Raw genomic sequence first — 22,524 nt, 5'->3', positions numbered from 1 at the left:
GAACTGAATAAGTGGTACCGGTGTTTTCTAGGAATTCACCAGGCTTTCCCCCCAAGTCCAATGTCAGCCAGGGTTGCTTGGGGGTCACTGGAGGCCAGCTCAGGAGCCTCCTGGCCCCACCCTTCATCTGTGTGGACCATCTGCCTTGGAGGCTGGTGGCCGGGATCTGCCATTTCTGTCCCCCTCTGTGGGTGGCGAGAACATTTTCTTTTCCAGGGTCCCTCTTGTTCCCATGTGACGCACTGATTGGGCCCTAGTGCCCTGCTCTCCCTTGGTGGGGGCTGAGGTCACTCACTGGCGCTGAGAGTTTCCGTGGGCGGTCAGTCCAGAGTCCTGTGCTGACTGGATGACCCTGGAAGGCCACGGCCAGCAGGATGGCTTGCCTCGGGGCCTTTCCCCTGGCTTCTTCCTCTGTCTCCTTGTTAAACACCCAGCAGGCAGCCTCGAGCAGGCTGGGGTATCTGGTTCTAGTTCCGGTTTCTGGCGTCTGCACCTAATATCCGGGGCACTTTGGGAACTGAGTCAGGACCTCAGGATCGCAGACCCTTCCAGTGACCCCGGGTTGGTGTGTAGACTGAGGCATTCCCTGAGGCGCCCTAGGAGTGCTGAGGGGTCCCCTTGGCTCCTGGTCGACTTTATCTTGTTCCAGTTGTTTCTTGCTGCCTGGGTTCCCATGAGGGCCACATTTTCATAAAGGGTCAGCCTCTGTCACCCCCTCTGCATTGTCCCTGTGGTCCCAGGTGGGTTTGTTCCCTGGGACTCCTTAATTCCTGCCTGCAAATGGCCTGACCTGCCTTGTTTCTATTCTGTCTGCTTCCTCTTGGGCTTTTTTTTTTTTTTTCTTTTTTTCTTTTTTCTTTTTTTTTTCTTTTCCCACTGTACAGCAAGGGGATCAAGTTATCCTTACATGTATACATTACAATTACATTTTTTCCCCCACCCTTTGTTCTGTCGCAACATGAGTATCTAGACAAAGTTCTCAATGCTACTCAGCAGGATCTCCTTGTAAATCTATTCTAAATTGTGTCTGATAAGCCCAAGCTCCCGATCCCTCCCACTCCCTCCCCCTCCCATCAGGCAGCCACAAGTCTCTTCTCCAAGTCCATGATTTTCTTTTCTGAGGAGATGTTCCTTTGTGCTGGATATTAGATTCCAGTTATAAGTGATATCATATGGTATTTGTCTTTGTCTTTCTGACTCATTTCACTCAGTATGTGATTCTCTAGTTCCATCCATGTTGCTGCAAATGGCATTATGTCATTCTTTTTTATGGCTGAGTAGTATTCCATTGTGTATATATACCACCTCTTCCGAATCCAATCATCTGTCGATGGACATTAGGGTTGTTTCCATGTCCTGGCTATTGTGAATAGTGCTGCAATGAACATGCGGGTGCATGTGTCTCTTTTAAGTAGAGTTTTGTCCGGATAGATGCCCACCTCTTGGGCTTTTAAAAAGACCTCAGCCTTTTCTTCCCCGTCAGGAGTACACAGAGGAGGCTCTGGTGTCAGCCCAGGTTGGGATCCTCCCCAGTCAATCCCCTAATTCGATCCAGGAGCCCCTCAGGGTCTCCCCCCAACCCCCTACTTTCCCGGGTCAGAAGTGGTAAATGGGACGTATGCTGGGTGAGCCCTCCTTCCCTGGGACCTGCCTCAGAGGGAGTCCTTTAGCTGGCGGGTTGTCAGACCTGGGCCGGGAGTTAGCCTTGCTTCCTGTAGTTGCTGGACTGGGTTCTGGGGCCGGGGCTGGTGTGGAGGGTCTCCACTCAGCCTCTGCTGGCCTGGGAGAGGGTACCCTCCTAGTTCTCTGTAGCATTTGAAACAATGGAACAGTTTATGTCTTAAGATAGACAGCTTCTGTCTTCTTGGGCTGCCGTTTTCCTTGTCTTCTGGCTGGAGAGTAGGCTTTTGTGGGTTGGGGTGGAGCTTTTTTTTGTTTTTCATTTTTTTAATTATGGTGGATTTACAGTGTTGTGTCAGTTTTTGCTGTACAGCAGAGTGACCCAGCCATACACACAGACATTCTTTGTCTCACATTATCCGCCATCATGTTCCATCACCAGTGACTAGGTGGAGTTCCCTGTGCTGTCCAGCAAGGTCTCACTGAGGGTAGTTTTTTGAGTCAGCACTGTTGGTGTTTATTTATAACTGGCTTCTTCAGCTCCAAGTTCGGGATACATGAGGCAAAAGGCATACCCAGGAGCTCATTACGGTGGAGTTCCAAAGTCCTTAGCCGGTCTGCCTTCTTCACCTTTCAGAGACTTGTTATGCTTGTTTTATGTATGCTGTCTAGAGTTTCTACTTATATTTAGCGAGAGGAATAGAGAAAAACCCAGTTGCTTCTCCATCTCCCCAGAGGCAGACCCAGTGGTTTGTCTTTTAACTGTTTTAACTTGGTTTGTGGTGTCTTTTGTTATGTGGTTTAAAATTATGAATTCAAATACTCAGTTTGGTCCTTTATTTTTAAAAAGTAGAAATATTTCTCTATGTGTAGATTACATTTTCTTCTAAAGGTTGTAAAAGGTTGCTTTTTCCATTTAAACTTGTAATCCATCTGGACTATAGATTAGTATGGTATATAGTATATATCATAGGAGATAGAGGGATCCATTATTTTCCCATATAGATAACCAGGTGTCCTAATAATTGGAGGTTGAGGGTTGTAATAATTAGAGGTTGATGGGCATTTGCCTTTCAAAGGATAGGGATCTGCCTTTTAAAAAAATCAGGAGGTTGGAGTTCTCGTCGTGGCTCAGTGGTTAACGAATCCAACTAGGAACCATGGGGTTGCAGGTTCGATCCCTGGCCTTGCTCAGTGGGTTAAGGATCCGGCGTTGCCGTGAGCTGTGGTGTGGTTTACAGATGTGGCTCGGATCCTGCGTTGCTGTGGCTCTGGCGTAGGCTGGCAGCTACAGCTCCGATTAGACCCCTAGCCTGGGAACCTCCACATGCCACGGGAGCGGCCCAGGAAATGGAAAAAAAAAAAAAAAAAAAAAATCAGGAGGTTGCCACGTCTGCCAATTCTCTAGGGGTCCTGAGGGTTGGGATGCCAGACTTTTTCTTTTTTTGTTTGTTTTTGCTTTTTTAATTTGTACTTTTATTGGGATATAGAGAATGGCTTGGAAAATATCTCTGCGTTATGCCCCACAGAGTTTTTCTTAAATATGGTCTTTTTGCTGATTGAATAGTTCATCTTTCCTCTTTGGTTTCTCGTGCCCGCCCTCTCTGGCATACGTAAAGCAGCCCTAAAGGCTTAAGTCTGCATCCGGCCTCTCTTCTGTTCCAGGAGTCCACCTGTATCCGCACGGTATACACTTCTAAAGCCAAACCCTCAAAGTCCTCATACCTAGTAGGACAAAATTGTCATGCTTTTCCTGAGTCAGGATTGTCATGTTAGTTTTTGGAGCTTTGCTCTGCCTTTTGGGCTGTTTGTCAACCGACATTAAAACCTGTGCTAGTTGTGTAATTATAAGCATTTGTCAAAGTTGATTGAACTTTACACTCTGAGAAGTGAATTTTATTGTTTGTAAATTATTCTTCGGTAAACTTGACCCCCCAAAACCAACAGAGGCCAGACACCCTTGAAGGACTGTGTCGTCTTCCTCGTAACATTCTCTCCAAAGGACCTGAAGCCGTTTGTTAGAATAACTGCACCGGCAAAAGGGAAATATCCAGACTTTCCAGGAATTCTGAACTTTGTAGGCAAATTCCTTGGGACCTAGGACTCCACTGTAGGCCACCAGTCAGAAAGGAGGTTTATGGCGATGAAGTGATAGATGGAATTAGGCTGAGTCCTTCTCCCAGCTGGTCTGGGGGATCCATAAACCTGTCTTATTATTTATCTCATTCCTGATTGAATGCTTAGAATAGATATACCTGACAGCTGATAGAAGTCCCCCATTGGCTTTCTGACCCTTGGTATTACGAGTTCTTATGGTAGAGAGTTCCTGTTGGCGCTCAGAGGGTTAAGAACCTGACACAGTGTCCGTAAGGATATGGGTTCTATCCCTGGCCTCCCGCAGGGGGTTAAGGATCCGGGTTGCCGCCAGCTGAGGTGTAGATGAAGATGTGGCTCGGATCCTGCCTTGCTGGGGCTGTGGTGTAGGTTGGGAGCTGCGGCTCCGATTTGACCCCCTAGCCTGGGGACTTGCATATACTGCAGGTGCGGTCATAAAAGAGAGTTATGATGGTAGGAACAACCAAGTGGAAGAACCTAGCATTGTCCTTCCCTTCCAACAATGAACGGAAAGCGATACTGAATCCCTGAGGGGAAGCTCAGAGATGAATGCGATCCCCAAAGGCTTGAAAGGTGCAGAGGTGATCTTTCCTGTCAGTCTGCATTTAACTCCCTTATGGCTCAGGCTTCAAGGACCTGGGCGAAAATGAGTCTCGGAGAGTGAGACTGGACTGTCACTTCTGCAAATTTTCTGGGAGTCCTGAGCATTGGGATGCCAAGATGTTTCTTTATACGGCTGCACTTGTGACATATGGAAGTTCCCAGGCCAGGGATCGAATTGGAGCCGGCCTACACCACAGCCACAACACCAGATCTGAGCTGCATCTGTGACTTTGGCTGTGGCCTGTTGGCAGTGCTGGATCCTTAACCCGCTGAGCCACAGCAGGAACTCCCAAGAATTTTTCTTAAATATGACTTCTGTTCATTAGAAAAACGTACATGCAGAAAACATTAGAAGCTCACTGACTCTTTATTTCGCTTGAGGTTTTTTCCCCCATAACGTGTTTTACCAGCTATATTGAGGTATAATTGACACAACAAACTTCTTCTGTTTAAAGTATAAAACGGGGAGTTCCCGTCGTGGCGCAGTGGTTAACGCATCCGACTAGGAACCATGAGGTTGCGGGTTCGGTCCCTGCCCTTGCTCAGTGGGTTAGCGATCCGGCGTTGCCATGAGCTGTGGTGTAGGTTGCAGACGCGGCTCGGATCCTGCGTTGCTGTGGCTCTGGCGTAGGCCGGTGGCTACAGCTCCGATTCAACCCCTAGCCTGGGAACCTCCATATGCCGTGGGAGCGGCCCAAGAAATAGCAACAACAACAACAAAAAGACAAAAGACAAAAATAAAATAAAGTATAAAACGTTGTGAGCTTTGATGTGTGAATCTCCCCATGAGCCGTCACTGCAGTCAAGATCCCGAAGCGTCTCTCCCCCAGCCTTTCGTCGCTGCGAGCATGAACACCTGTCCTTCCTTTCATCCCCCCTCCCCTGCCTCAAGAAGCCACTGATCTGCTTTGTCTCTGTAGAAAAGTTTTCATTTTCTAGAATTTTCTGTACATGGAAGCAAGAACCATGTGTTCTCTGTTTGGGTCTGGCTTCTTTGACTCAGCTGAACTACTTTGAGATTTATTCACATTCATCCATGTGACTCCTTTTATTGCATGAATCAAGAATGAATTATTTTTGGAGTACCCTGGTGGCTCAAAAGGTTGAGGAGCTGGCATTGTCACCATGGGGGGTCAGGTCACTGCCAAGGCACAGATTTGATCCCTGGCCTGGGAAGTTCTGCATACCTTGGGTGCAGGCCAAAAAAAAATTACTTTTCCAGCTAAGTAGTAGTACACAGTATAGAGCTATCATAATTTGCTTATTTATTCACTATGTAATGGGCATTTGCGTTGTTTCCAATTTTTGACTATTACTATTACCAGGGACATGACTAAGTCTTTATATGGACCTATGATTTCATTTCTCTTGGGTGAAATACCCAAGAGTGGACTGGTTGAATCATATAAGTGTGTGCCTAACTTTTCAAGAACCTGTCAGACTTTTACAGAGTGGCTATACAATTCTACATCCCGTGATCAGTGTTTGAGAGCTGGAGTTACGCCACACCCTCGCTAATACTTTATCTTTTATTATTTTCAGTTTTAGGCTTTTTTGCATGTTAACATCCAGTTGTTTCAGATCAGATCTCTTTGCTGAAAAGACTATCCTTTCTCCACTGATTTGCTTTTTAATTCCTTTAGTGATCTTGTTCAATACTTTTTTTTTTTTTTTTGTCTTTTTGCCTTTTCTAGGGCCACACCCACAGCATGTGGAGGTTCCCAGGCTAGGGGTCGAATTGGAGCTGTAGCCGCCAGCCTACGCCAGAGCCACAGCAACGTGGGATCCAAGTCACATCTGCAACCTACACCACAGCTCATGGCAACGCCGGATCCTTAACCCATTGAGCAAGGCCAGGGATTGAACCTGCAACCCCATGGTTCCTAGTCGGATTTGTTAACCACCGAGCCATGACGGGAACTCCCTCAATAAATATTTTGAGTTATTTCCTTTGTGATTGCTTTAGAGCTTACCCTAGACATCTCATCAGAATCAACTTTAGGTTTTTATGAACCTAAACCCAGTGAAACATGGCAGTGTTACTCCTATATAGCCAGTATCTCTTTCCCCCTTTTTGTAATATTATTGCTATAAATAATACTACCTCTATCAATGTGACAATCATGTTAGTATAATTTTTCTTCTTTCTTTTTTTCCTTTTTATGGCTGCACCTACAGCATATGGAAGATCCCAGGCCAGGGGTTGAATCAGAGTTGCAGATCTGATTATAATAATGTAAAATTATTATTTTATATAATTTGTGACTCTTAAAGAAGCCGAGAGAAGAAAGGGAGGAGAAAATATATATCTTTTTTTTTTTTGGTCTTTTTGCCTTTTCTTGAGCCACTCTCACGGCATATGGATGTTCCCAGGCTAGGGGTCAAATCAGAGCTGTAGCCGCCGGCCTATGCCAGAGCCACAGTAATGCCAGATCCGAGCCGAGTCTGCGACCCACACCACAGCTCATGGCAACACTGGATCCTTAACCCACTGAGCGAGGCCAGGGATCGAACCCGCAACCTCATGGTTCCTAGTTGGATTCATTAACCACTGGGCTACGATGAGAATGCCTATATTTATATCTTTTCTTAATTAACCTTCCTATTTATCATTTCAGAATCTCAATTCATTCTTATGAATTCAAGCTACTATCTGGAGTCCTTTTCTTTTCTTTCTCTTTTTTTTTTGCCTTTTTCTAGGGCCGCTTCCTGCTGCATGTGAAGGTTCCCAGGCTAGGGGTCTAATCAGAGCCTCCGCTGCCTGCCTACAGCACAGACATAGCAATGCAGAATCTTAGCTGCGTCTGTGATCTACACCACAGCTCACAGCAACACCAGATTGCTGACCCACTGAGCGAGGCCAAGGATTGAGCCCGCATCCTCGTGAATATTAGTCGTATTCATTTCCACTGAGCTACAGCAGGAACTCTACCTCTACATTGTTATTGGCAAAATTATTACATTTCTTTTTTTTTTTTTTTTTTTTTTTTTTTTGTCTTTTGTCTTTTTGTCTGTTGTTGTTGTTGTTGCTGTTGTTGCTATTTCTTGGGCCGCTCCCACGGCATATGGAGGTTCCCAGGCTAGGGGTTGAATCGGAGCTGTAGCCACCGGCCTACGCCAGAGCCACAGCAATGCGGGATCCGAGCCGCGTCTGCAACCTACACCACAGCTCACGGCAACGCCGGATCCTTAACCCACTGAGCAAGGGCAGGGACCGAACCCGCAACCTCATGGTTCCTAGTCGGATTTGTTAACCACTGCGCCACGATGGGAACTCCAAAATTATTACATTTCTATATAAGACCAACAATGCATTATGTACATATTGTTTTATACAATTGCCTTTCAGATAGTTTAAAAGGAGAAAGGTGAACAAAAATGTATTTTTAAGGTATTTTATAATTACATAATTGCCTTTACTAGTGCTCTTGTCTTTTTTCATGTGAATTAAAATTACTATATGAGGTCACTGCTTTCAGCCTGAAAAAATTCCTTTAGTATTTTTAAAAAATAGTTTTATTTATTTGTTTGGCTGTGCCCATGGCATGCAGAAGTTCTCAGGTTAGAGATTGAACCCACCCACCGCAGTGACAATGCCAAATCCTCAAGTGCCAGGCTACCAGGGAGCTTCCATTTAGTATTTCTTATAAGGTGTGTGTGCTAGAAACAAATACCTCTCAGAGTTCCCTGGTGGCACAGCAGGTTAAAGATGTGGTGTTGTCACTGCAGTGGCTTGGGTCACTGCTGTGGTGCAGGTTTGATCCCTGGCCTGGGAACTTTGGCTTGCCACAGCTGTGGCCAAAAACAAACAAAACCCCAAAGAACCCAAAACTGGTCTGTGAACTAAGGAACAGATTCTCTCAATTTTTATTTACCTGGTAATGTCTTTATTTTGTTTTCATTTTTTAAAGGTAGCTTTGCTGGATATCAGGTTCTCGATTGACAAGTTTTTTGGGTTTTTTTTTTTTTTTTTTTTTTTTCACTTTGAATATGTTATCTACTGCTTTCTGGCCCCTAGTTTCTGATGAGAAATAAACTGCTATTTTTATCAGATTTCTTTTTTCTTTTTTTGCTCTTTAGTGCTGCACCTATTGCATATGGAAGTTCCCAGGCTGGGGGTCAGATTGGAGCTAGAGCTGTCAGCCTACACCACAGCAACTCCAGGATCCTAGCTGTATCTGGGACCTAGACGACAGCCCACAGCAACAATAGATCCTCTAACCCACTGAGCATGGCCAGGAATTGAACCTTCATCCTCATGGATACTAGTCAGACTCATTGCTGTGCCAAAATGGGCACTCCCTCTTACTGGATTTCTTACAAGTGGCCAGTCATTTTTCTCTTGCCACTTTCAGGATTTTCTCCTTGAATTTGGCTTTCTGTTTTTCAACTGTGACAAGTCTCTTTGTGGATCCCTGTGGAATTTGTTGAGCTGCTGAAGGTGTGGGTTAGTGTTTTTCAGTAAATGTGGAATGATGTTCTCAGCCATTATTTCTTTAAATATTTTTTCTTTCTCTTCTGGTACTTCTGTTACATCTATGTTGGTTTGCTTAATGGTATTATCCCCCATTTCCTGAACCTCTCTTTATTTCTGGTTTTTTGTTTTTCTCTTTGTTCTTTGGATGGCAAAATCTCTGTCAATCTAATCTTCAACTTTGTTAATTCTTTTTTATGCAAGAGGTTGACCCCCTCAAGTTAGTTTTTCAATTATTATGTTTCAACACTAGAATTTCTATTTGGTTCTTTTAAAATAATTTGTATCTCTTTCTTGATACTATTTGATGTAACATTGTCAGCATACCTTCCTTTATCTTGTAAATTACGCTTTCCACTAGTTCTTTGAACATATTTACAACTACTTTGAAGTCTCCATCTGTTAAATCCAACATCTGGTCATGCTCACAAGCAGTTCCTACTGCCTACTTTTTTTCCCTCCAAAGTATGAGCTGTGTTTTCCTATTTCTTTGTATGTCTCATACGTTTTTTGTTGGAAATTGGACATTTTAGTTAATTTCTAATAGCAATTCTGGATTCTGGTTCCCCCTCCTCCCCATTTGTTTGATTACTTGTTTAGCGACCAGTTGTTATGTTAGTGAAGTCTGTATAGTGATAATTATTTTATGTTAGTAAACACACACAGCATCAAGACTCTGATGTTGCTTTTCAACCAAGGGTGTGGAGCCTTGGGTGTGCCCACTGCCACTCTTGGCAGAGCTCTTTTTAGCTCTCTCTTTCCCCATCACACCCAGCTGTTAAACTCCACAAATTGTGGGATAATTGCTGTATTGTTTTCAACAATGCCCTGGGGCATCAACCATTCCAGAGGCGAAATCAGTCAAATCCTAGCTTCTTCCAAGGAGGTAGTAGTTCCTGAGGTCAGTATTTGATGTTTGTTCTTACCCTAGTAGAGCTACTTCCAGCTATTTTTTCTTCCAGTTCTTTCCTTGCAAACTAGCAGTCTTCAATTTAGCTTGTAACTTCAACAAATCTACCACTATCCTCTCAATTATCTTCCACCACAACTTGTGCTATTTTTGAGAGCGCCCTGAACGTCTCCATGCTAGAAGGAACCTTTCTATTTTAGAAGGAACTTGTTATATTGGGACTGTGTTGAATTTATATGCCTGTTATGGAAAAATGAGGGAGTTGCCTTCGTGGATCAGCAGTTAACAAATCTGACTAGGATCCGTGAGGATGGCAGGTTCCACCCCTGGCCTCACTCAGTGGGTTGGGGATCCAGCATTGTTGTGAGCTGTGGTGTAGGTTGCAGACACAGCTTGCATCCCGTGTGGCTGTGGCTGTGGCGTAGGCTGGCAGCTGTAGCTCCAATTCGACCCCTGGCCTGGGAACTTCCATATGCCACAGGTATGGCCCTAAAAAGCAAAAAAAAGAAAGAAAAAAGAAAAGAAAAATTAATCAGTTGATCTAAGAAAGAAATGGAATATCTTATTTAAGTCAAATTGAGAGTTATAACCTAGAAACAGCCTCTGAGAAAGCTCAGAGATCTGTTCCACCCATCAGAGGTCAAGGCATTTATATAAGGTTTATAAATTAAGACAGAGGGTGTACAGTCAGTGACAAAAGATAGTTTGCATAATCTGGATCCATAAGTATAAAGTGGTAAGTTATCGTGACCCCTTACAAGATCAAGGAGTGTTGTTACCTTTTAAGGACTTGCCTTAAACCTAGGAGAATGTTGCTCTTTATGGTTGAGCAGGTATTTCTGCCAATGGGGAGGTTTGATCAAGGCAGATACGTAATGCACAGTAGAGGGGAGAGAAGAGGCCAAAGGACAGAAAAAAAATTGTGTGTTGGAGTTCCCATCGTGGCTTAGTGGAAACAAACCTGACTGGTATTTGTGAAGATGCGGGTTCCATCCCTGGCCTCGCTCAGTGGGTTAAGGATCTGGCATTGCCGTGAGGTGTGGTGTAGGTCACAGACATGGCTCGTGGATCTGGTGTTGCTGTGACTGTGGCCTAGTGCAGCAGCTACAGCTCTGACCTGACCCCTAGCCTGGGAACCTCAATATTTAGGTTGTGGCCCTAAAAAGAAGAAAAACATTTTTGGGGTATGTTTAAATTTTCCTTGACTTGTCTTAGAATATGAATTTTTATTTCATCACTAGTTTGGGAGAATATTATCTTAAAAATATTGAACTTTCCAATTTGTGAACATGATATATTTCTCCACTTACTTAGATGTTCAGTTTTTTCAGACGTGTTTTGCAGTTTTCAGCGTACAGGTCCTGATTGTTTGGTGTTATATTAGGAATACAATTAACATTTGTATACTCAAATCCTACCTCCTTGCTAAACTTTCTTAACAGCTCTGCTAGCTATTTACAGATAATAGAGGATTTTCCACATAAAAGTGTGTCAGCTGCAAATCAAGAAAGTTATAATTCTTCCATTTTCATCCAAATGCCCTTTATTTCTTTTTCTTGAGTTATTGCACTTGGCTAGACCCTCCAGGATACTGTTGAATAGAAGTAGTGAAAAGTGGACATCCTTGATCTTATGTGAGAGAACATTCAGGTTGTCACCATTAAGCAAGGGTAAGGAGTGGAGTGTAATTTGTACATTTTTTTTTTTTTTGTATCTTCTGCTAAAAATTGAAAAGTATGTAACTTTTGTAATAAAAAAAAGTATTTAAAAAGTCCCCAACCTTGCCTCATCTTGACCCTATCCATTTCTTTTTTGTCACATGTGCTCACAAGGGATTCAAGGTGGTGAGAGCTGCAGCAGGGGACTCTGACCCCATGGCCATAAGACCCACTGTGCTAGGAAGGGCATGGCCGTTGATTCCCTGACAGTGAGGATGAGGGTGTGGGCAAGTATCTTTCATTTTTGAAAGATATTTTAACTGGGTAAAAAATTCTAGGTCAGTGATTGTTTTCTTCTTTCTGTGTTATAAATATGTTTTCACTGTTTTGTAGCTTCTATTTTTGAGATCTGATTTGAATCTTTGTTTCTCTGAATGTACTGTCTCTCTTCTTTGACTGCTTTTAATAATAGTTTCTTCATCATAATAATTGAAAGCCATTTGATTTTTTTTTTAAATGGCCATACCCAAAACATTGAATCCAGGCTGCAGCTGTGATCTACACTACAGCTGCGTCAACACCAGATCCCTTTAACCCACTGCCCTGGGCCAGGGATCGAACCTGTGCCACCGCAGAGACAATGCTGGATCCTTAACACACTGCACCACAGCAGCAACTCCTAAAGCAGTTTGGTTTTGAGATGCTGTGATGTGGTTTTTGTTTTTCTTTTCTTCCTTCCTTTCTTTCTTTCTTTCTTTTTTTTTTTTTTTTTTTTTTTTTTTTAATGCTTGGAACTCATCGAGTTTCTTGTGTCCATGCATTTATACTTTCCATTATAACTGAAAAATTTGCAGTCATTTCTTCAAATATTTTTATCTATCCATCATCATCTTTGAGAATTCCAGTTACAAGTGTATTGGTCACTTGAATTTGTTCCAGATCTCAATGATGCTCTGTTTCTTTTTTCAGTCATTTTTCTATTCATTTTGAATAGTTTCTACTGCTATGTCTTAAAGTTCATTTATATTTTCTTTTATATTGTCTAGTCTGCCATTAATCTCATCCAGTATATTTTTCATATCAGACATTATAGTTCATCTGTATTTGATTTGGGTCTTTTAAAAAATACCTTCTATGTCTCTATTTAACATGTTCAAGCTTTTCTCAAGCTTCATGAACATATGAAATAATATTTGTTGTCTTTAGTCTGTCATCTCTGATAGAATCTCCAAATCATTTTCTATTGATTCATTTTTCTACTCATGATGGCTTGTATTTTTCTTTTTCTTTGCAGGTCTACTCATTTTTTTGTGTCTTTTTAGGGCCACACCCACAGCATATGGAGGTTCTCAGGCTATGGGTCTAATCGGAGCTGTTGCTGCCGGCCTACTCCAGAGCCACAGCAGTGCCAGGTCTGAGCCTCATCTGTGACCTGCACCACAGCTCATGGCAACACCAGATCCTTAACTCACTGAGTGAGGCCAGGGATCGAACCTGCAACCTCATGTTTCCTAGTCAGATTCTTTTTTGTTTGTTTGTTTGTTTTTGTTTTTGTCTTCTTGACATTTCTTGGGCCGCTCCCATGGCATATGGAGGTTCCCAGGCTAGGGGTCTAATTGGAGCTGTAGCCACCAGCCTACACCAGAGCCACAGCAACGCAGGATCCAAGCTGCATCTGCAACCTACACCACAGCTCACAGCAATGCTGGATCCTTAACCCACTGAGTGAGGCCAGGGATCGAATCTGCAACCTCATGGTTCCTAGTTGGATTCGTTAACCACTGAGCCACGACAGGAACTCCCACATGTGTGCTAATTTTTGATTGGGTACCAGACATTGTGAATTTTGCCATACTTGAATTTTGTTCTAAAGTGCAGTTAAATGGCTTGGGAACCAGCATCTGTTGTCTCTCGTCTTCTTGATGATAGCCATTCTCACAGGTGTGAGGTAATAGTTCATTGTGATTTAGATTTACAGTTCCCTGATGCTTAGTGAGGCTGAGCATCTTTTCATGTACCTGTTGGTATCTGGAAGAATATCTATTTAGTTCTTCTGCTCATTTGTTTTCAATTGTACTGTTTTGTTTTAATTTTGAATTGTATGAGATTTTATATTTTGGTTGTTAACCCCATATCTGATACATGGTTTGCAAAAATTGTCTCCCATTCTGTAGGCTGCCTTTTTATTTTGTTAATTGTTTCTTTTGCTGTGCAAAACTTTTAAGTTTGATGTAGTCCTTGTTCATTTTTGCCTTTGTTGTTTGTGCTTTTGATGTCATATATATATATTAAAAAATTGCTAACACCAATGTTGAGGCGTTTCTTCCCTCCTATATTTTCTTCTAGGAGTTTTATAATATTGGGTCTTATGTCTTCTGGTCTTTAATCCAGTGGAAGTTAATTTTCGTGAGTGGTATAAGATAGGGGTCCAGTTTCACTGCTCTGCGTACATTTATCCAGTTTCTCTAACACTGTTCCTTTAAGAGACTATGTTTTCTCCATTGAAAGCTATTGGCTCCCTTGTCAAATATTAGTTGGCCGCATGAGCAGGGTTCTGTTCTGGGCTCTCTATTGCATTGGTCTATATGTCTGTTTTTGCACCACTACCATACTGTTTTAAACTCTATAGTATAATTTGAAATCAAGAAGTGTAATACTTCCAGCTTTATTTTCCTTTAGGACTGCTTTGGCTAGTCAGGGTTTTTTGTGGTTCCATACAAATTTTAGGCTTGTTCTTTCTATTTCTGTAAAGAATTCATTGGTATTGATGGGATTGCATTGACTCTATAGATGCTATGGTTAGTATGGACCTTTTAACAATATCAGTTCTTCCAGTCCGTGAGCGGAGGATGTCTTTCCTTTTGTGTGTGTTTTCTTCAGTTTCATTCACCGAAGTCTTGTATTTTTATTGTACAGATCTTACACTTCCTTGATTAGATTTATTCTTAAGTATTTCATTTTTTTGATGCTCTTCTGATGTTTCCTTTATTTCTTTTCCAGATGTTTCATTCTGAGTGTATAGAAATGCAATTAATTTCCGTGTGTTGATTTTGTATCCTGCAGCTTACCCAAAGATTTTTATTCGTTCCAACAGTTTTTGGTTTGCGTCTTTGGGATTTTTCTGTATACAGAATCCTATCATCTGCAAATAGTAACAGTTTTACTTCTCCCTTTCTGCTTCGGCTGTGTTTTATTTCTTTGTCTTGTTTAATTGCTCTAGCTAGGACTTCTAGTCCTCTGTTGAGAAAGAGTGGCGATGGTGGCCATCCTTCTCTCGTTCCTAATCTTGGAGGAAATGCTTTCCATTTCCCTCCATTGAATATGGTGTTTATGCTGTCAGTTTGGTAGGTATTGTTCCAGATGGTTTTCTCAGTATATAAACTGTCCCACACCCTCCTACACACATATGCATGTATGCTCGTACCCACACACACAAACACTCTTTTTTTCTCTTCAGAGCCACACACAAATGGGATCATATTTTGCTTAAAGTGCTGCAGCTTGCTTGATAAAGTGATAGCATTTTATCATTTCCATAGTAGTACATATATCTACTTAAGTCTTTTATTTAAAATAATTTTCAGGAGTTCCCATTGTGGCTCAGTGGTTAACGAATCCGACTAGGAACCATGAAGTTGCAGATTCGATCCCTGGCCTCGCTCCGTGGGTTAAGGATCCAGTGTTGCCATGAGCTGTGGTGTAGGTTGTAGATGCGGCTCAGATCCGACGTTGCTGTGGCTCTGGTGTAGGCTGGCGGCTGTAGCTCCGATTAGACCCCTAGCCTGGGGACCTCCATATGCCACTGGTGCGGCCCTAAAAAGACAAAAGACAAAAAAATAAAATAAGTGTCAAAACAGTGTACATGGTTTGAATTTCAGGAAGGTATAGTTAAAAAAAAAAAAAAAGGCCTTCCTTCCACCCCATTCCCCCCACTCTGCTTAGTTTCTTGAGCATGGCCACATCCAAAGATAGTCTATGCCTATGCAGGGATGTTCCATTTTCTTACACAAACTATGACATACTATATACTCCACTCTGTATTTTGCTCTTTTCACTTTATTTAGGAGCTTCTTTTTCTTTTCTTTTCTTTTAATATCTGCATAGTTGTATTAAGTAAGGTTCTTTTGTTGCAAGCAATAGAAACCTACATAATGAATTAAAGCACAAAGGGAATTTCTTGGAAGGAAACTGGCAAACAGGTTCACAACCTTCACAAGCGTTGGAAAGGGCAGAATGAGAGTTCCCTGGGAGTTTAGAAGCAGAAACCCAGGGACCATCCAGTTACTCCAGTTCCAAGGGCCTTCTCTCTGTAGGTTTTGCTCAGGCTCGATGAGCTTAATCTGCACTTTCTTTGGTCAGGTCCCCTGCTCGGATGAATATTTTTTGGCTTCAAAGTCGAAGGAGTCTATTTGGCACAGCCTGGTTCATGTGACCACTCCAATAGCTGGAACAGAATCTTTCACAAAGTGGAGAGAAAGAAGTATTGGGGAGAGAAAGTCATTTCAGACTACCTCAGTGGTACATGCACAGTCCCAAAATACCCCAGTTGAGCCCAGTGCTACTGTCACACACACACACACACATCCATCCACTCACTTCACCAAAAGGAACACGAGCATCGCAGGTAAAACACCGCTTCTGGAAGTGATGTCTGGACTCCAGAGGGTCTCCACCTGACTTCGCTCTGCTTCTAGCTCTGTCTTCGTGTTCACTCACTTCTGTGCACCAGTGGAAACATCACACTACCACCAAGACATTATGTATACAATCGTAAGGGCAAGGAAGAAGAAAGAAACGGAGAACTCATTTAAATCATCAAAAGATGTCATCTTTATTTCTTCAAGTGGTCGTCATGGTAGAGCTGGCATTTCTTATTTCTGTCTTCGACTGCTCACTCCATGGCCCGGTGGCCTTTAGCCAGCCCCTTGGCTGGTCGGGGCTCTTTGTCTAGTGCGGTAGCATCAACCTTCACTTGTGAGCTGTCTGAGTTCTCGGTAGGGCTACTGCTTGGAACCCTGGGTGATGGCACCTGCAACAGGGCTCCCGGCTGAGCGTGGCAATGGAAGCAGAATCCTGCTTGTGCTCAGCAGGCCGAGGCAATCAAAGTGTGGTCTTGCTCTTGCTCATGTGAAGCCATCATCCGGACTCCAGACTAGGCCTGTGTGGCCGTGACCAAGTGAAGCATTAATAAGCTTCACTAATCTTGACCCCTGAGCGTAAACACTCATGGAGGCGGACCAGGATTCCTCTTAAGCTTCCTCCAGTTTCCAAGATACAGTGCCAGTTTTAATCTTCATGGTCAAGTCCCCAGTTCAGCAGTGGGATCTGAGAGGGGGCATCTGAAGTTGCCGCTGGGTAGTCTTTTTTTTTTTTTTTTTTTGTCTTTTTTTGCTATTTCTTGGGCCACTCCCGCAGCGTATGGAGGTTCCCAGGCTAGGGGTCGAATCGGAGCTGTAGCCACCGGCCTACGCCAGAGCCACAGCAACGCGGGATCCGAGCCGCGTCTGCAACCTACACCACAGCTCACGGCAACGCCGGATCGTTAACCCACTGAGCAAGGGCAGGGACCGAACCCGCAACCTCATGGTTCCTAGTCGGTTTCGTTAACCACTGCGCCACGACGGGAACTCCTGCCGTTGGGTAGTCTTAACTTCAACTCAGTGGAACCACTATCAGGACCCCAAGTATAGGACTCTCTCCAGTGGGTGTTAAATCAGACCTGCAGAGCTGAGATTTAGGAATAAGGAAGCTCATGTTTTTGCGAGTGAAATCAGTTAATTTCCATTTTTAGCGTTTTCACACCCTCCTCTCATGTTCTGGCTTTAGGGGAGGAAGAATAATTTATTGGTCACTAATTCAGAGCCATCAACGGCATCCTGCGAGACACCATCCAGACTTCCTTACGAGTGGACAGGACTGCAAGGGAACATGGGAAATTGAACATAATTGACAGGTAAGAAAGAAGTTTGTGGTTTATTTACTTTTTTTTTTGTCTTTTGTCTTTTCAGGGCTGCACCCATGGCATATGGAGGTTCCCAGGCTAGGGGTCAAATCGGAACTGTAGCCACTGGCCTACACCACAGCCACAGCAACGCAGGATCCGAGCCACGTCTGCGACCTACACCACAGCTCATGGCAATGCCAGATCCTTAACCCACTGAGCAAGGCCAGGGATCGAACCTGCAACCTCATGGTTCCTAGTTGGATTCGTTTCTGCTGTACCACAACGGGAACGCCTATTTACCTTTTTACATTGATATTATTGCTAAAGTTTATTCGTATAGTTCTAAAGCAAGGACGTGAACAAAAAGTCAAGTAATTGAGAAGAGGTAGTTTTATCAAATACCTAAGCATGGATTTATACTAAACTGAACACCAAACCTAATTGTGAAACTCTTAGAAGCAGAGGAGGGCTTTTTCGTTAACACAAGAGAACGTTTTAAAGATTCCTGGAACTATTGAGACATTTTACCCACGTGCTGATTGGTTTCTACTTTTTGTTTTTAATTCTTCAAAAGGTTTTTATTGAAGTAGAGTTGACTGACAATGTTGCGTTAGTATCAGGTGTACGGCAGAGTGATTCAGGCATACATATATATTTTTTTTCCCAATTCTTTCCTACTATAGGTTATTACAAGATAGTGAGTACAGTTCCCTGTGCTATACTGTGGATCCTTGTTGGTTATCTATATATGGTAGTTTTAATATGTTAATCTCGGACTCCTCCCCTCCTTTTCCCCTTTAGTAACCTTGAGTTCGTTTTCCATGTCGGTGAGTCTGTTTCTTTTGTGTAAAGAAGTTCATTGGAATCATTTTTTAGATTCCACATGTAAGGGGTATCATATGATATTTGTCTTTATCTTATCATAATCTCTAGGTCCATCCAGGTGCTGAAAACGGCAGTATTTCATTCTTTTTTGTGGCCGAATACTATTTCATTACGTATATATCACATCTTCTTTATCCATTCGTCTGCTGGTGGACACTTAGGTTGCTTCCATGTCTTGATGATTGTAAATAATGCTGTGGGTTAAGGATCTGGCACACGGATGCGATTTGTAAGATTCATCAGATGTGCACGTATTTTTAGGACTCATCAAAATGAAAAACTTTTAAAAACTGAAAGTCAGAGCACTGGTTTGTGCTGCTGAAGAACCACGAGCTGCTTCTCTTGTGGACGATGGGAATACCTGCAGGCAGGCCGCAAATCTTCTTGCAGCTCTGGTGCTGGACAGATGCTCTGTAGCTTTGGATTTGGCAGACAGGAGCCTCCCCTAGCGGATTTTGAGGACAGGAGTGAAATTGCCCAGCTCTGGGCCCAGCATGTGTCTGTTGTATGTGCTTGCGTCTCTCGTTGTTTCCTGAGTGAGTCAGCAGGCGAATGGTTTCTTCTTCGTGTAGGAGAGAGGGAGGATCAGAAGCCAGGTTCGCACTTTTTTCTTTGTAGACCGACACTGAACTCTGAAAGATTACCTGTCAGACTGACGGAGCTGAAACTTGGAGTGCATAGAGATGCGTAACGGGACCGTGTATTCTAGTTCATTTTGGGAGGATTGCGCCTGATGAATGCAGTGAGAAAAAGCAATGCAGGAGAGACAGGGGGCCACTGCTGAGGGCAGGCTCTCCATTCGCCTGGTGGAGAAACCTCTCTCTCTGGTATTTCATGAAATATGTTCCATCTGGACTTTATGTCCCACTTAGGAAATTTTTAGAAGTTGTATAAAGCTACAGCAAAAATTACAGGGCTATATGGATGGGGAAAGTTGCTCACGTAATTGGCTATTAATACTGCTCCTACATCTGTGTCTGTTGCTGGCCTTTTCATCATGCCCAGGGCCTTCCACTGAGATTAATAGCATGGCAACCCAAATCAAAACGATTTATTTATAACATTTGTCTGGATTTTGTTGACTGTGTTGTCATGCCAGTTTCATGTAGCTTAATTAATTAATTTGCTTTTTAAAATGTGTCCCTGTGTCTGAGGGCCTGCGTCTTGGCTGTCTTTTCCAAACTGAGAACAAGAGTTTCCGTTTGGCACACTCTGCCGCTCATTACTTAGAGTTAGCAGAGCTCTAGGGCGGGGTGCCATCTGTGATCTGCAGACTGGTCTTGCCAAGGCGGCAGAGGCAGGGGCGGTGTGCTTTCCCTGGGGCCTAGGATGCTGATTCCAGCACCAAAGAGGCCTCGACTCAAAGACTTCCTCACTCTTCAGGCTTGCTGTTCTTGCAGGTGGAGAACAGAAGAGGCGCAGTGCGAGTTCCCTAGAATATGTCTTTCCGTGGAGAGTGTCGTTTCTCGTATTGGTCTGATCCAGGGGCTGCCGCTTAACCACTTAGCCACACAAGGGTGAGGGCTTTCCTCTTGGATTTAGATGGCTGTCTGTACTGGCCCAGGGGAAAACACTGCCCCAGGACAGAGGTTCTCTGGGCGTGGCTTCCGGTCCCTGAGTGTAAATTGTAGCCAGTGAGGTGCACTGGTTATAGAGGTTCTTTAGGCTCTTAAATTGGGAATCCTTGGGATACACAGACATGACCCATCCCAGTCCTGTGTTTTGGGGGAGCTGGCTTTGGATCAAGTTGTGCAGCAGAAGGCAGAGGAAAGAATATAGGTCCTGGCTTCAGATAGGGTTTCTGCTACTTCGGTGACTGGGCCAACTTTTACCCTCGCCTCAGCTTCCAGATGTGTGAAATGGGAGTGGTGGCACCGTCTTCTTAGGGCTGTAAGATAACCATGTGGACACAGGGGTGTTTTTTTGTTTGTTTGTTTGTTTGCTATTTCTTTGGGCCGCTCCCGCGGCATATGGAGGTTCCCAGGCTAGGGGTCGAATCAGAGCTGTAGCCACCGGCCTACGCCAGAGCCACAGCAACGCGGGATCCGAGCTGCGTCTGCAACCTACACCACAGCTCACGGCAACGCCGGATCCTTAACCCACTGAGCAAGGGCAGGGACCGAACCCACAACCTCATGGTTCCTAGTCAGATTCGTTAACCACTGCGCCACGACGGGAACTCCGACACAGGGTTTTTAAAGGCCTATCTTGAACTTCTGACCACACATGCATAAAATGGTAAGCGTGAGGTCATGAGTGTGTTAACTAACCTTATTGTGGTAATCACTGCACAGTATATACTTTTGTCAAATCATATTGCAGACCTGAAACGTACCCAGTGTGACGTGTCCGGAAGCTGGGGGAAAGGGGCCTGAGAACACTTGCCCGTTGGTGACACTGTCCACCCGGTTCCAGTGTAGCCTGCAACTCCTGGTGGCGAGAATACTCAGGGGTTTAATACTCCTTAGGAAAGTGGCGAGGCTTTACTTGATCAGAAATTCTCCTCTGGCAGGGTTCCCGTAGTGGCTCAGCGGGTTAAGAACCCAACATAGTGTCCATGAGAACAGGTGAGGGTTTGATCCTTGGCCTCACTCAGTGGGTTAAAGATCCGGCGTGGCTGTAGCTGTGGCGTAGGCTGGCAGCTGTAGCTCCAGTGCTGCCCCTGGCCCAGGAACTTCCATATGCCACACATGCAGCCATAAAATAGAAAAAAATAAAATAAGAAATTTAAAAATTCATCTCGGGTAAAGTCTATTAAATAAGCACTGATTCCCTACCAGATACTCTTTGTGATCTGAAGACAGTGGCATGACTTCTAGGAGTGACGGATGTTATGTAATATACAAACGCACAAGGGCCATGCGAAGTCACATCAGTCATCACTGAAAGAGTAAGTTCCACCTTGTAGATTTGAGGCAGATCTACCCACCTCTGCCCCCCAAATCAGAGAGAAATGAAAAACTCCACGGCCACCGTCCAGGCTCAGGCCTGAGGAGAGTGGGCAGCCTACTTTAGGTAAAACTACCCACCCTGGCTGCCTCGCCCGCCCTTCGTGTCTGGGCTGTTCCGAAAGACTGGCCACTGGCAGGTGACAGGACACGGCAGAGACCCTGGCTTCGCATTTACTTTTTTTAGAGACGAGGTAAACCAGAAGGTGAATTCTGCTCAGCTGCATTTCCGTTTCCACATGGAAACATGAACTGTAGCTCCTAAGGTTAAGGTGGAACCTGTTTGAACCTGGTTCAGCATCTTGGTGTGCAGCTGAGGAGGATGCAGTGCAGGGAGGGTCTCCGCTGAGGCCCCGCAGTGAGGAGGGGCGGGGGTGGGGGTCAGCCCTTCCACCTTCCCTCCAGGGCTGTGGGACCCCTGGGCTCTGTCCCTGGAGAGTGGGTAGAAACGGTAACAGCCAGGTGCCTGCAAGCTACCCGCAGAAGGGCGCGGAAGCCGGGGTGCGTCTCAGGGCCGGCCCGCCCTACACCCACTGTAGACATACAGATACGGAGGGAGAATTTGCTCTTGACATTTATATACAGGAAACCGTCACTGCTTCTGATGAGAGTTTTAAAGGTTCTAATAGGAATTTCAGAAGTAGGACAGTGCCTTTTTTGTTTTGGGGGGGGCTTATCTTTTTTTTTTTTTTTTCAGGGCCACCCCTGCGGCCCGTGGATGTTCCCAGGCTAAGGGTCAAATTGGAGCTGCCAGCCTACACCACAGCCACAGCACCACCAGATCCGAGCCATGTCTGAGACCTACACTGCAGCTTGTGGCAAAGCAGATCCTTAACCCACTGAGCGAGGCCAGGGATCCAACCTGGATCCTCATGGAGATTAGTCCGGTTGGGAACCCCCGAGCCACCACAGGAACTCCCCGGGGCAGTGGTTTTGAGGGAAATGGTTGTGTGGAACGCCTGTCCTGTAACGTGACCGAGAAAGGTGATTAAGCTAAACCGCTTCCTTCTGAGCAGAAGGACGTGCTCGTGAGAGCCACCCCCTTTTCAAGGATGAACTAGCCAGGTTGCTCTAACTACGGAGCAGAGACAGGTGATTCAACTGTATCTCACTTTATCACAAGAATTTTTAAAAACCATGCCTCTGTGCTTTTCCTAATAGACACCTGAATACAAAGCATTTCAAATTTAAAACAAATAATACAGCGTGACTAGATTTGGACAAACTCCTATGAACCAAATGATTGAAAGGAAAGGATGTTTTTACTCCATCTGGAGGAGCTGTAAGCGGAGAGGGGGTGCAGAGAGCAGGGAAGCACCGCGTTTGGACCCCTGAGCTTCGGGCTCAGAGCAGACACCCAGCAGGTG

At 44.3% G+C, this 22,524-nt stretch overlaps 1 long non-coding RNA gene across 1 annotated transcript in view; it reads left to right on the top strand.

The window, feature by feature from the left end:
- The window catches only part of LOC110255798, a 36,995-nt gene that overhangs the window by 2,807 nt on the left and 11,664 nt on the right, over positions 1–22,524 (top strand). Inside the window, exon 2 of the long non-coding RNA XR_002336629.1 lies at positions 17,207–17,333. This is a non-coding gene — a long non-coding RNA (uncharacterized LOC110255798). The remainder of the gene's footprint in view (positions 1–17,206; positions 17,334–22,524) is intronic.

Source organism: Sus scrofa, chromosome 11 (assembly GCF_000003025.6).
Source record: "Sus scrofa isolate TJ Tabasco breed Duroc chromosome 11, Sscrofa11.1, whole genome shotgun sequence".
In the NCBI taxonomy this organism is placed as follows: domain Eukaryota; kingdom Metazoa; phylum Chordata; class Mammalia; order Artiodactyla; family Suidae; genus Sus; species Sus scrofa.
The sequence above is the reverse complement of the archived record's forward strand: the minus strand, read 5'-3'. Positions and strand labels throughout refer to the sequence as shown.